Genomic DNA, 14,784 nt, shown 5'->3' with positions numbered 1-14,784 from the left:
TTCTTTGAATCTTTCTTCTTTTCTTTTGCCTGCTCTTGGGCTTTTTGTGCTGCAGCCCTTGTGGTAGATCTCTTTGGTGCAGGACCAACTACTTTCTTTCCCTTGGATTGAGTAGCAGGAGGAGTTGTGGCTTTTCTTTTAACTTGTGCTTCCTCGGCTTCCTCTTCCTCAACACTTTCCTATTTATCTTCTCCTAACCCTTGAGTCAGACCTTGAGGTTTATCTCCCTCTTCTTCAATATCTTCTCCTTCCTCTTTTGTTGTTCCTTCTTCTTCAACACCAAATTTTCTCTTGATTTGTCTCACCATTTTTTCTTTCTTCTTTACTGCAGAAGCAGTCTTCAAATCTGTTATTGCCCTTGATTTAACAATGTCATAGGTTCCAAAAGCTTTTTTTTTTATCAGTTTCTTCTGCAAGGAGGACTATTATCGTTGCAGAAGCTTGATCAATATCAAGTTCATAACCTAGTGGCCTAAGCCATCTTACTCTAGGTATAATTGCTTGTATATAGGTATAATCTATATCTACAAGAAAACAAATCCCCTTTTCATATTTCTCATTCAATGAGACTGGAATCCTCATTCTTTGTTTCATGGACTTTTTGAAGTCCTCAAAGTAACTAGTCATTTGGGCATCAAAATTTTCACCCATCTGTTCAATGTATCCATTGATTTTTTCAACAATTGTTTTGTCTAGACTCCATCTTACCTTACCCATAGAAGGGAATTCTTTCATCAGATTGAAAAATATGCACACGAAAACTAATCCAAATTTGCACTAAGCTCCCTTACTCTTCCTTATAGCTCCCAAATTTAAATTAATCTGTTGAAACATGAGCTCTGCTAAATCATAAGTGTGATCCTTTTTAATTATCTTGTATGCAACATCAACTGCTATACAAGGTACACTGTTTAACCTGCTTGATTGATAGAATTTGTGTGAAATGATTCTCACAGCAAAATCTAGTAGGGGATCTGTGACTGTGTCAATAGTCATTCCTCTATTATTCCATTTAGCACCTATGTTTTTCTCTATTACTTCCCTTTTGTCACTTCGCAAGGTCTTTGGCCGATCTAGGGTTGGAATACCAGTAACCCTATGAACAATTTTCTTGGTGAATTTTACTGGCCTTGACTCTAACCAAAAAGCTCCATCATGTATTCTACTCAAAACTATCCGTACCCATTTAGTTTTGAAAATAATAAAAAATTCTAGGGTTTTGGTTAATACTTTTCTTTCTATTATTGAGAACTCGTCTTTCAATCTTTTATTCTCACATAGCTTGTCATATGCATTGTAGATCTCTAAATCTCCTATGGCTCCAATTTTGTAGCTATAACATCTACGAACATCTTGGACCATAACAACTTTATCTGAAATAACTGATAATGCACCTGCGGGATCATTCTTGTATGCTACTTCTGGAATGGGCTTGAATTCAGGTTGTTTAACTTCATTGCTGACCAGCTATATCTCATGACTCTCTCTACCCTTAGTGGTTCCTGACCCAGATGCCATTGTTTGCTAAACTAGGGTTTACAATTTAAACAAGTTTATAAATTCTACATAGCTCGACACTTAAGTAAAATACCTCAAATCGATGAAACTTGTCCTGAATCACTGTTGAAATCTTCACAAATGGCTTCTGAGCTGACCTTGATCTTCTCTACTCTTTTCGACTTTGCTTCTCATTTGAATGGTGGGAAAATGATCAAAAATCAAATTTATGTACCCTTCAAAATAGAGTAATTAATGCTTAGTGCACTGACAACTGTCTACTCGGTGCCTGAAGGGTTTTAACATGACTCGGCACCCATTGTGTTTCACTTTTCTTGGATCCTATTGATACTTCACAGCTCGGCATCATCTATCAACTCGATCGCTATTAGCAACTCGGCACCTAAAGACAACTTTGACAGATCTTGCAAAATTCTCGATTTTGACTTGGCATCTTTGCTTATGCTAATTTATTCTTTGTAGTTCTTCTATGTCTTGGGTATGATGTAACTTGGTTTATCAATCCCACACACTTATTCTTGCTTATTTTGATGAAGTGTGATCACTTTACCTATTAGGTGAAGTGATCTCTACACTTGATGTGCTATACTCATCTTTCTTCTTCCATGTCTTATTCATTTCACTTCTGATATGTCCAACATATATCTTTGCCTTTCCATTGCTGAACTCAGAACTTGATGTCTTTGACCTTGTTGGGCAATTCCTGCTGACATGACTAGTTTTTAAGAAACTGAAACATGTAGTTTGACTCAACCATCTTTTATAGTTTCCCTTGAAATGCATTCTTATGCAATTTTGGGGTATATGTCCATATTCTTGACAACTATACCTGGTGTTGTAATCCCAAAATTCATGGTTTGATGTCTTTGCTAGTTGATTTAATCCCAAAATTCATGGTTTGATGTCTTTGATGGTTCATATAATCTATGATGTGTAGCAACTTGTGGAGTTATAGCCATTGAACCGTGTCTTTGAATACCAAATTGGGAATCATCAATAGAAATGCCTTCCTCTAAGAATAAAGGATTAAAGTAAACATTTTCTTCACAGACAAAATTACCATCCAATGCTTTTGAGCACAATCTTGGGACAAAAACATCATAAGATTTTCCTTCATTGGATTCCTCCATGAGATCCCCTGCTAACTCATTACTTCTTTTATCATGATTATTCTTCTCATAGAAGTTCTTTCACATAGGATTTCTTATTTAATGAAAAGAGTCAAAAAGAGGATTTCCTTGAAATTTTAATGATTCATAGGATTTTAATTTTACTTCCATTGGATTAGAGGAACTTGTCATCATATCAAAAAAAAAATTCTTTTCCAATATATCTAATGATATAGACTGGGTGAACCCACAATAATGGGTTACACTTGTTTGCCTAAACTGACACTAAACTATGAATTTTCAGAAAACTTTCACTTTCAGATGCAAATGTCAATTTAAAGGTTAGGAATTTGAAGAGGTAAATTAGAGTCTTTTAGGATTTTCTTTGTAGAATCCAAATATATTTTTAACTGACTTGATTGAATTATTTTTTCTCCCACAAAAATTGGTATGTTATCAAAACCCTGATTTTTAAAATGTGACACTATTTTTGAGACACATAACTTTTCTTCTACAATAGATATCAATGCAATTCTTTCAAATTTATTTTGTTAACATCTATACCAAAACCATGCAGGTGATCTAATAGCTTTATTCTTAGCATTTCATATTTTATTAGAGTTTAAAGTTGACCTAACATGAATTTGGATATACATGGCTTTTGACACATGTAACTTATTATATATTTGCTCAATTTCAATTTATTTTTTATTGAAAGAGGACTCAAATATGAAGACCATAGTTATTTTTCAAATATTTTTATCTCTTATTTACTATTTTTCCATGAGCATCCAATATATAGGTTTATTTTTTATAACAATCCTCTATTCAATTCACGTGCAAAAAGGTATATCTAAAAAATTCAAAATGTAGAAAATTCATAGTTATTAGAAAATTCATTCAATGTACTTCTATCATGAAAAACAACATGACTTTAGTGTTCCATCTGCACCTAGTAATGGAGCCTGGAAGTCATGAAATCATAGTAAACCTTCTCCCACTTCAAAAAAACCAAAATTTTCTTAGTTTCAATAGAAAGTAAAGTTTCTAGATTTTATCGAAACTAGAAACCTTAACTGTGTGGGTTAATAGGGGCATCTTTAGTTTTGATTGAAACTACTTGCTCTAGTTTTGATCAAAACTAGAGTCGGCCCTTAGGGATTTTTTTTTCAAATAGAAATTGTCATATAAATTATTAAATTTTTTTAAATTCTAACATTCAAATCCACTCAAATAATTTGTACTTCAATTAGGAGGGAGGAAATATTTTGCAACTTTTGTTTCCAAGTTTTGGAAAAATAATTTGTGACATGGGAAATATAGGTAAAAGGGCAAGTAAATATTCACAAAGAAGAACTGACGAACAAGAAGAAGAAAATCATCAAAAAACTTTAGAAGGATATTATAGGAGGCAAGGTATGTACATGTGCAATATATTTTTTCCAATGCATATTTAGTTCATATAAAGTGTAGTTGTATTATAGACTTTTTTATGTATATAGTTAGGATTAGGGTTTATCCAATTAGGAATATGGTAAATGTAAACTTAGGATTACTATTAACTTAATATTAAGGGTTTATTGAATTATAAATTTTTAGCATTAGGTTTTATTAAATTATGAATATAGTCCTATTAGGGTTTATTAGATTATGGTTTTTAAATTTTGAATATTTATAATTTTAGGATTTATTATATTATGGTTTTTAAATTATGAATATTTACAATTAGGGTTTATTAGATTATGGTTTTTAAGTTATGAATATTTACAATTAGAGTTTATTAGATTAAATAGTTTTTAAATTATGAATATTTACAATTAGGGTTTATTACATTATGGTTTTTAAATTATGAATATACATTTAGAATTTGGGTACATTTTAATTATGGTGTTTTAAATTATGAATTTATTTAAGACATAGTGAAACATGACAACCTACTGAGATTGGAGAAGGTTCATCCCAAGCTCAAACATGTATGTATGCACACATCTCTCGCAAGTATAATCACTAGAAATTCTAGATTTCTACCCAAGTGTAGAGGAAAACTTTATATCTTTGATTTTTAATTTTAGAGACAAATTCTCCAGTACAAACTTGCTTATTTTGATTTTTTATATCGTGCACATGTAGTAGTAGATGATGAAAATGTTGGACATGAGGAAATTGAAGATGAAGCAATGGATATCGAAGAAGGACCATCTGAAGGTTAGATAAATTTGTATTTAATAGTTCATTTGCTATGTTATTTATACACATATGTGGTCACTAAAGAAAAGTTGTATCGTAAGTCTTTATTTTAATTTTTCTTGTAGCCCAAGATCAAACAACAAATGAAATGTTAATCTAACTCAAATTTTGAAGAGAAAAATTAATCATAGAAACATATATCATTTAATTGAAATAAAAGTGGAAAAATTGAGATAATATGCTAGTCAATATACACATACTACGAAGAGGAAATTGAATAAAATGTCTAAAGAAATAATTGCATAATTTGAGAATCTTGATACAATGGAGAAAACTCAACTATTATCAATTTCACTTCTTAAAGATGAATTAAAAGAGCCATTGAAACTATTGGGTATAGATGAAGTGTGAAAAAGAGGAAGACTTCTAAACTACAAAAAGATATTGTTGAAAGCGTGAAGGGTCACGCTATATTGAGAAAAAAATTGGATCTATAGATAAATCTATTGTATGAAGAGTGATACTAACATCTATTTTAAATAAGAAATTATGGCAAAAAAGACAAATCTCTTAACTATCATCTCATATTGGGTATAGTAAAAAGATGATATTACATTATTTGAAAAGGAGAAATAATTTGGGTGATAGTACATTAAAGGAAACTAGGCACTAATGTGTAGAGTTCCTTGATCTAATAGGATTGTGGAAACAATTAAGAACTTAGTCATTCAATTTTGGATTTATAATAATCATCCTTCACCAAATAGAAGAGATATCATCAAGCAGAGAATTAGGCCTAAGGATTATCAACATGTAAAACATGGGTTAGATTTCACATAACATGAATTGTATCTCTCATTTTGTAATTTAAATCCTAATACAAAGATTGGACAAATAATGTTTGAAAGATTGAAACCCTATTTTGTAAAGATAAATAGATCTTTTGAAACATGTTTTTCTTGATATCATGTTGAATTTGATTTGTACTATCAAGGGTTCAAAAAAATGAAAGAAGAAAGTGGTGGATCTAAAAATGTTTTTCATAAATGACCAAGCCAATTCATAACATCAATCTTATGTGACAAACCAAATGATCATGCAATATGTGAAATAGATTGCATAAGAGGAACTTGTGAAACATGTAGTAACTTGACCAAATTTTCTTTGAGAGATGAAGATACTGATAAGATGGCAATAGTAAAATGTAAGTGATACAAGTACATAAAATTAGAAACAAAAGTTGGAAAAGAATCAACAAGGTTAGGATATGCAGAGAATGACATACCTACTAGAGAATTTATGTCAAATTTTCATAAATTGATTCAACCATATATACATCATGTTTTTTTTGCTAAGTGGCAAGCAAAATAGTTTCAAACACTAAGAGAAAGTTTTCCCACTTGGGAAAATCTTATCTATTGTTGACTTTATAGAGAATTACTAATTCATTTCTCAAAAACAACTTCAAATAGAATACTACTATACAAAGTAGGTTAAGTTTATGGTTCAAGTGTCTTATCGACATGCACAAATTGGTTTGGATGGTGTGGAAAGTATAGATCAAGCATGAGTCATAAAAAAAGAGTATCATTTTTACATTAGTGATGACAAAAAACACAAAAAACATTTTGTGGAACATTGTTTTAAGACATTTTTTGATTATTTAAAAAACAAAGGCATCAAAATGGAAAAATATTTTCTATGGTCAGATTGATGTGCAACACAATTTAAATCAGCTAGACCATTTTATGCATTATATAGATATCATCGATACCTTCATATACCATAAATTTGGAGTTTTCTCAAGAGTGGACATGGAAAGGGTGAGCATGATAGTGTAGGAGCTTGTATCAAACATTCTTTAAGAAAGTATCAAATGGACTATAGAGGATATTGTTGGTGTTTGAAAATGTTACCCGTTTCTAATTATCCCCATGAGAATATGACACATCTAGGGGTAGCTAACTCCCATTATCAACATATCATTTTAGGCCAACTATAAGGCATGACCCTTCTTCTACTTTAGGCTCTGCAAAACCTAGGCGGGTAGACCTGTAGGTTCTTTATATGGTACCAGTTATCAAAGCATACACTGAATCTAACATGAAGCAGATAAAACCCTTATTTCTCCTAATAACTCATGAAATAATCATCAATCTATAGTAGCTAAATGTAGATCTAAGAATCTCATAAGCTGAGTGAGGGCATTCTATTACAACTCTTCAACATGAAAGGGAAAAGCATTTGATTAATAATGTTGATATCAGCAAGACCCAAATATGAGCAACAAAATCTAGTGATCCTATTTCTGATCAGTTCCTTATCTATTGGGTTATTAAATGAATTATAACCATACATCTTTTGGAAATCTGAGACACATTACTACATCTAGATCCCTGATCTATTCTTCACCTTGTGAACAGACATCTGCTTCAGATTTGAATCTCATACTCAAATTATCCCACCATGAAATATGCAAACCCTATGATAAATACCAAGCAATTACATGTCTCTTTGATCCATATGCAAGACATTTTAACCACATACATTCCAAAATGAGATGCAACCTAATATATGACCCTTAATCACAAACTAGAAAGATTACAAATCCATAAACAAGAGACAAGACTCAAATTGGATTTGGAAACCTTTGTTGTATTTTATTCATTCTCCTTGAAAATGAATACATGAAAGATGTATAGAAAATAACTCATAGATCACCTAACAGAAAAGAACTATCTACATAAAACATACATGTTGCTCAATACAACAGACAAATGCTGAAGAATGGAGGTGGAATCACAGTTCTGGATCCAAAGAAGTGGTCTCACAGAATGACTGTAAATTTCCTACCGACAATGGTTTCATAGTCACAAAAAACTGGAACCCTTGCAATGACATAAGGAAAGAATGATATAGACCAGATGAATTCCCAGATCTAATTTCAGAATGACAAGTGTCCACTTGAAATTCAATCTTCTGGCAATTGAAAAACCTATTTCTTCTCTCTTCCCATCTGATTTGATTTGTTTTCATCATCACACTCTAACTGATTTGAAAATATCCTCTGCTCAAATGATGAAAACCTCTTTTTGCATCCAAAATATCTAATTTGCCCATTGAAATGCTAGTGAAATTTCAGTTTTTACTGAAAGATTCTGAACAAATTTTGACCCAAACTAAATTCTCACTACCTTTTAACCATACTCAAGTCATCACCTCATTAGAAATTAGTTCTGAGCTTTGATACCTGAATTCGATTGCATAATAGGAATCTGGGAGAAAACCTATTGTAGCTCAAACAGACTGATACCTGTGCAAAAACTAACCTCATATTCAAAAAATTTAGATCTTCCCAATTTCGACAGTATATTGCACTACCTAATTTGGACAAAAAAAGCCCCTGTTATGGCCCTTTCAAAAATAGGCTCCTGGACTGAATCAGAACCTTTTAAAATGAAAAAATTTAAAAATTATATAGTCTTGACTATATAAAAACCCAAATATTCATTTAAATTTTCCTTTAGAATCCATTTTTCTCCTTCAATCCTAATGCCACATTTCAAATTCCTATTAGCTCAAACCAGTCTTGAAATATTTTTAATTAATTAATTAATTAATCCCACTTCTCTTATGTTCTCACGGGATTAATATTTTCTGAATCCCGTAGCCCTGAGACCCCTTAACATCTTCATTCACGCTCTTACATTTCAACTTTGCCTTTACGCTCATGCAGGATACTCGTAATACCGGGGCCCTTGAAAGTTGAACTTCTGATCATACACTCAAAGCTTGTTGCATAGCATCGTAATGAACAAACTTTATTCTTACGCTCCTACGCTCAAAAATTTGCCATCGTAGCACCAGAGGCTTTGAAAAATCTCCTTTCGATCATATGCAGATACCGGGCTCATCACACCATAAAGCTTTTATCTACAATCCTCCACTCCTACATTAGCGTAACACCGGAAGGCTCTTTAAACTAGTTTTCGCTTTTATGCTTTGGTCAAGCATTTTGCAGGTCAAAATGGTTTGATTCAAGACCTTCGGGCCCCTCCGTGTGGCCATGCGCTGCCTTTAAAAAGAGTACTATCTTTTAGACATTACACATGTCATGTTAAAATCTATTTAAACAACAAAGAGAAACTCTATCCACTAAATGTGGGATTAAATGTTTAAATAGTCTCTTGCCGCTGCGTACGGCTTCCATTACTGACGCCTCCTTCTTTGAAATGGAAGATTTTTCGCTAACTGCTTCCGACACTAGACGTCTTCATTATGCCACGGACTGTAGTCTCCCTGTCTTCGTGCTTGCAAGTTTCACCTCTGTTTTCCTTGCGTGAAAAGCCATTCCTTTTTTCATGCCGCGGCTCTGCTCGCATTTGTCATGATCTTCTTAAATGGCATGGCCCTTGGTTCTTGTCTTCGACGCCATGACTTATTCTGTGACTATGGCTCCAAAATTGACAAGAGCTTCAAAGCTACCTCCTCCTTTTAAAACATATATGCTTCAAAATGATGTGTGAACTATTCCAGGGGTGACAGTACAAGGTGTCCTTCCCTTTACTGCGTGAGGCATCCTTTTCTTGAATGCGTGGGGTGAGTTCTTCTTTTTTACATGCCGCCTAGGGTTTATTTTTTTGGTGTTTTTATTGTTAACTACGTGGGAGGAGTTCCCTGTGGCTTGGGCTCAACACAAAGCCTCCTTTTAAATTGAAACAATAACATCTGTCATTCTCTAAGCCGCAGTCTCCTCAAACATCGTGCAGGTACTCCTTTCAATCACTAGGCATCTGCTCACTTTCTATGCATGCTTTCTCTTTACTTGGCGCTGACTACCTTCAAACTGTGATTCCTTCCTTAATTGCGTGGATATTGTAAATAGCTATCAGCGCTGCCTACTAGTCTTTGGCAACTTCCTTCTTTAGCTGCGTTTTACCTGCTGGTGATTGCCTTTTACATGCTTGTGACTTCATTCATAGGCCCTCCATATTGCATGAGGTTTCACTTTTTTTAATGCTAATTTCTTTCAATATGTTTTGCCTTTCAAAGTGGGCATTCCTTGCCTGTGCGCCCTATGGATTCTAGCTGTGAGGGTCGGCGTGAGCTCCATGTATGTTGCTTTGGCTTCATTGTCTTCTTTTTATTCTTGTTGAATGTCCCCTGAACTGGTCTTTCTTACCTACGTGAGCTCTTGCTGTGAGACGCCTCCTTCATTCAAATTTCACTTCACACTAGAAACACCTCCTCCCAGCATGGAGTGCTCTATCTAATGTGAAGCTACTTGGTATTCTATGGAAAATGCTTGCGAATGGCTTTGACTGTATTGTGCTTTCCTAGCCCATGTGGGCCCTTCACCAAGGCATGGGCTCTATTTCGTGGATCTTGTGTCTGACTGCTTCTTATCTGTGGCTTTTATGAATGATAGGGAGTGCACAGAGATGTCTCTTTGAAGCAACTTCAACCCTTTTATGCATATTAAACTTGCCCCTTGTAATAACCTTTTCTAGCTAACTGCACCGAAGATGGAAGTTCAGACTTAGCCATATTTAAAATGTCAAAATCTAAAAATGAGAAATCCTCAATGAACCCCATTTCCTGGGCACATTCTTCAAACAATGGATTAAAAACTACATGAAATTGTTTCTCATAATCATTTAGAAAAATGTCGGCTAGTTCATATCAATGTCTTCATCAAATAGCACATTAATAACTTCACAAGACATTTCATCACATCCATCTTTACATACATCTTTAGCAGAGAAAGAAAATTGAGAGTTTGAATTAGAACATGACTCACCACTGCTGCAGTCATTACATGAAAAATCAATATTACAATCAACCAAATCATCTTCACAAGTACCAAAGATTGAACTCCACCACTTGTCTTCAATCATCGTGACTTCACACTCAACTTCATTGCCGTTTCAACACATATAAGGTTGAAAAGAAGGAACATCTTTATTAGTCATTTCCTGATCATTCTCCTTATCAATTTGACATGACTAGTTGGGCCCCAAAGTGGGTCCAGCCAAAAAAAAATTTTCATTTCCAAACCACTAATATGGCAAACTGGTCCATTGATTATCTCGAGCTGACTGGAATCCATTTTGACCACTGATTTACCATTAAAAACTTATTTCAATTATTTTCGCATCACTGTGAAATCACTGTTAGGAGGCTTGTTGCCTGCCTTTAAAAACTGATTCAAACATCTGACAGAGAGCCAAAACTCTGGATATATCATTTCTCTGACATGTTCAATAGGCCTACAAGATCTCATTGCACAATGACATCGGAGTCAAAAGATATCGACCTCCAAAGTTGTCTCCTTAAAATTTTTTGCAGATAAACATGTTAGAAAGATGGAAAATGTGTTTGGAAATGGCCTAGGAAACTAGGCAAATGGGCACTTGAAGTTTTGAAAACTGGGGCGTTGGTAGATTTTCATGAGGAGAAAATAACTCTATAGTTTTGGCTCATGAAAAATCACGGGGTAAATTTGGCAAGGGTGCAAAGTTGACTACCTGGATTTGCAGGAAATAGGACACAGCAAAATATCATTTTTTACGAATGGAATGACCCTGGAAGAGTGTGAAGACGGGTTCGTCAAGGCTTAAAAATTGACACACTTATATTATTTTTAGAGTAGAACATAGGGAAACAAACCATTCAGTCCCATCAATAATAGGCACAAAGATATGAGATCTTGAATAGGGCTTCCAATCAATCTGCACTTCTAACTATCAGTGAAACTTTGAAAATTGCAAATAGAATCGTGTTTGAAAATTGACCAAACAGATTTGTCAAGACTTGAAAATTGAAATATAGGAAGTCTCTGATGTCTACAATGTAACGTAAAAGGAATTTTGGCATTTTCATCAACTGGTCAAAAGTTATAGCATGTCAAACAGGGCTTCCCAGATTTATGAACAGTTTGCAAATGTGTGAAAACAATAAACTACCAACTTTGAGGGACTCAAGACCTAATCAAACGAACTCAAAATGACTCAAAATCTGAAACATAGGTTCTTGGGTATGGACACTAGACACTCCCAAAGTGGTAAGTCACAAAACCTTTCTAGGTGCGAGATATTCATTGGCAAACATAGCCTCCTATTGCTGTTTGACACTAGGTTAGAATTGCAAATTTGACAAATGCTTGAAACAGGACTTCGCCAAATGACTTAGAAACTCAATTTAACTTCACAAAATGCTTAGGCATGCTGAATGAAAGGTTCTAGAAGCATTAAACACCTTAGGGGTCTCAAATGGACAGTCGGGTACATGGGCATTAAAAGCTTTTATAGGGCTCAATTTTCTCAAAATTTTCAAAATGTGACTGAAAATGGACCATGCAATTTTCAGTCCCAACAGATATCACATTAATAATGCTCATGATGTGTTTGAGTGGTGCAAAATACATTTTAAGGTGCCAACAAATATAGATAGCACATCATCACAAGTAGAGTGAGTCATACCATTCAGAGTGTTTTGGGAAGTATCGGGTATAAATCAATTTTCAAATATTATTTAACTGAATCAATTTTATATTTAATACATTATGTCATAACTAAATTATGGTACATACAGACATGTTTAAAACTTATTTTTAATGTGTATGTATGGACCTTACATTTAGGTGTCGATAGAAGATCAATGCATGCATGCAAGAGGGTAGAGAACACACGATCATTTCATTAAATTATGAGTATAGATAATAATGTGTGGTCATTGTACAAAAGAGAATACTCATGTTTTTTTCTTGATTGCATTGATGAAAACTATGATGGTTGCATTAATTAAGAATGTGGATATGTGGGTGAATGGACTTTGGTGCCACTAGATGTTATCAATACAAAAGAGTGTGAGGATGAAACTATGATGATATTCTATTGATTTCCATTGATTGTGACCATATTTTAGGATAGATCAGAGTTGGAATGTATTTCATAATTTTTGTTAATTATACACACACACACACACACACACTCATGGACATGACACATGGAATGTATATACATATACTTTGTGTAGGAAATTTTTTTGTAGTCATGGAAGAATCAAAAAATGTAGAAGGTGTTAGCTATTATTTATTGTGTTGCACTACACAAAGAGAGAAGCTAACAAAGACTGAAATAAGTGATGGAATTGTGTTTTCCATAGGTTAGTATATAGTTGAATCATGTATGTGTATGTACATCTATATATTTTTATGAATTCAAATTTATTGACTTATTTGAATGACCTACATGTAGGTTCTATTTTGTACAAGAACGTATTTGAAGCAAAATAAAGTACTTAAGAATGGGATTCATTTCACTAATTATCAACCTAACAATAAGGTACATTAGAGTAGTAACCATGTTATTTCCACTGATCTAACTCTTCATTTAGTCAAAGGACTTGGAATACATAAGTGGAGGCTCAACATTAATGATCACAAGAAAATATTAAATGTTATCAAGCAATAAGATGACCCACTTGATACAAGCTAGAAACAACTTGTTGAACTATTTGAAATCTGAAATTTGGCTAAAGTAAATTTGAAATCTGTACTTTTTTTCAACAATTTGAAATTTGGTTAAAGTTAGGACTCCTGTCTTAAGGGGATGAAATTAGGACTTGTAACTAATTATATATTACTTTTACTCTTTCATTTAACTTGTGTTCAATTTAAATTGTGATTCATAACTAATTATAGTTCAATTAGGTACTTGTATGCAACTAATTAGGACATGTTCCTCGAGTGGAAGAAATTTAAAAAATTGTCTTAAGTGGATCAAATTAGGACTTGTGTCTTAAGGAGATGAAATTAGGACTTGTTACTAATTATATGTTACTTTTACTCTTTCATTTAACTTGTATTCAATTTAAATTATGATTCATGACTAATTATAGTTCAATTAGGTACTTGTATGCAACTAATTAGGACATGTGCCTCAAGGGGAAGAACTTAGAACAATTGTCTCAAGGGGATCTAATTAGGACTTGTGTCTTAAGGGGATGAAATTAAGACTTGTAACTAATTATATATTACTTTTACTCTTTCATTTAACTTGTGTTCAGTCTAAATTTTGATTCATAACTGGTTATAGTTCAATTAGGTGCTAGTATGCAACTAATTAGGACATGTTCCTCAAGAGGAAGAAATTTGAACAATTGTCTTAAGGGTATCAAATTAGGACTTGTAACTTAAGGGGATGAAATTAGGACTTATAACTAATTATATATTACTTTTACTCTTTCATTTAACTTGTAGTTAGTTTAAATTGTGATTTGTAACTAATTATAGTTCAATTAGGTACTTGTATGCAAATAATTTTGTTAAGTTGATTACGTAACTGTAACCCTAAAATAATCATAATCTAACATAATCCAACATAATCTATCATAATCTAACATAATTTCCAAGATAACACAACATTATCCTTGACATAATATAACATGTTAAAGAACATAATCCAACATAATCCTTCTAATCTAACATAATTTCCAACATAACTAGAACATTATCCAACATAATCTAATGTATTTAATCTAACATAATATCTAACATAATAGAATATTATCCAACATAATGTAACATATAAGAACATAACAATATATGTACATGTCAATCATCAGACATGTAAAATCCAGATGAAAGTCTAGATTAAATAATCTATACTATAAAAAAACTACGAATTATCAGGTGCAGGACTATCATCATGACATCTCCTCACAGTGTGGTCTAAAGGATGACTATCACTTGGATGCTCACTAGGATGTGTTGACCCCTATATATATTAAAGAGAAAGTGAAATCAATGCACATAATTTCATATTTAATTAAATCTCTTTTAAATTTACTTGAATTGCATGCAATTTAAATATTACATTTAAAACACACATGTGTGTAATTCAAAAAAAAATAAAACTCACCTGTCCACTACTGACATCATAAAATGAGTCTCGATGACATACATGAT

At 33.0% G+C, this 14,784-nt stretch overlaps 1 pseudogene; it reads right to left on the bottom strand.

The window, feature by feature from the left end:
• LOC149533494 (putative pectate lyase 4) overlaps positions 1–9,196 on the bottom strand; it is a 70,861-nt pseudogene extending 61,665 nt beyond the window's left edge.
• Positions 9,197–14,784: the final 5,588 nt, after the last annotated feature.

Source organism: Cupressus sempervirens, chromosome 10 (genome assembly GCF_028749045.1).
Source record: "Cupressus sempervirens isolate cs-2001-9-10 chromosome 10, ASM2874904v1, whole genome shotgun sequence".
Classification (NCBI taxonomy): domain Eukaryota; kingdom Viridiplantae; phylum Streptophyta; class Pinopsida; order Cupressales; family Cupressaceae; genus Cupressus; species Cupressus sempervirens.
Note: the sequence above shows the minus strand (reverse complement) of the source record. Positions and strands in the feature narration are given on the sequence as shown.